Below are 263 nucleotides of genomic sequence, written 5' to 3' on the forward strand. Positions count from 1 at the left end.
TAAGAACTCGAACTCGTCAAATCGCCGGCAGTCGGGAGTCACAGAGTGTCCATCCTGAAGATGGGGGAAAATGTCGCTGGCGAGATCATCGGATTGAAGATCGTTTCTGATGGCATCCATCAAGGAGGAGTCCTGAGGGGCCAGGGAAATTGCCATAACTTGAAGCTGATCAGGACCGAGGATAATTTGATCCTGTTGATCGAAGGCAGGATTACCAGGCCTGAGACTGAGATAGGAGTGCCTTGAAAGAGCATCAGGAAGGC

The sequence above is a fragment of the Selaginella moellendorffii genome, unplaced genomic scaffold, assembly GCF_000143415.4.
Source record: "Selaginella moellendorffii unplaced genomic scaffold, v1.0 SELMOscaffold_28, whole genome shotgun sequence".
NCBI classification, from domain to species: Eukaryota; Viridiplantae; Streptophyta; class Lycopodiopsida; order Selaginellales; family Selaginellaceae; genus Selaginella; species Selaginella moellendorffii.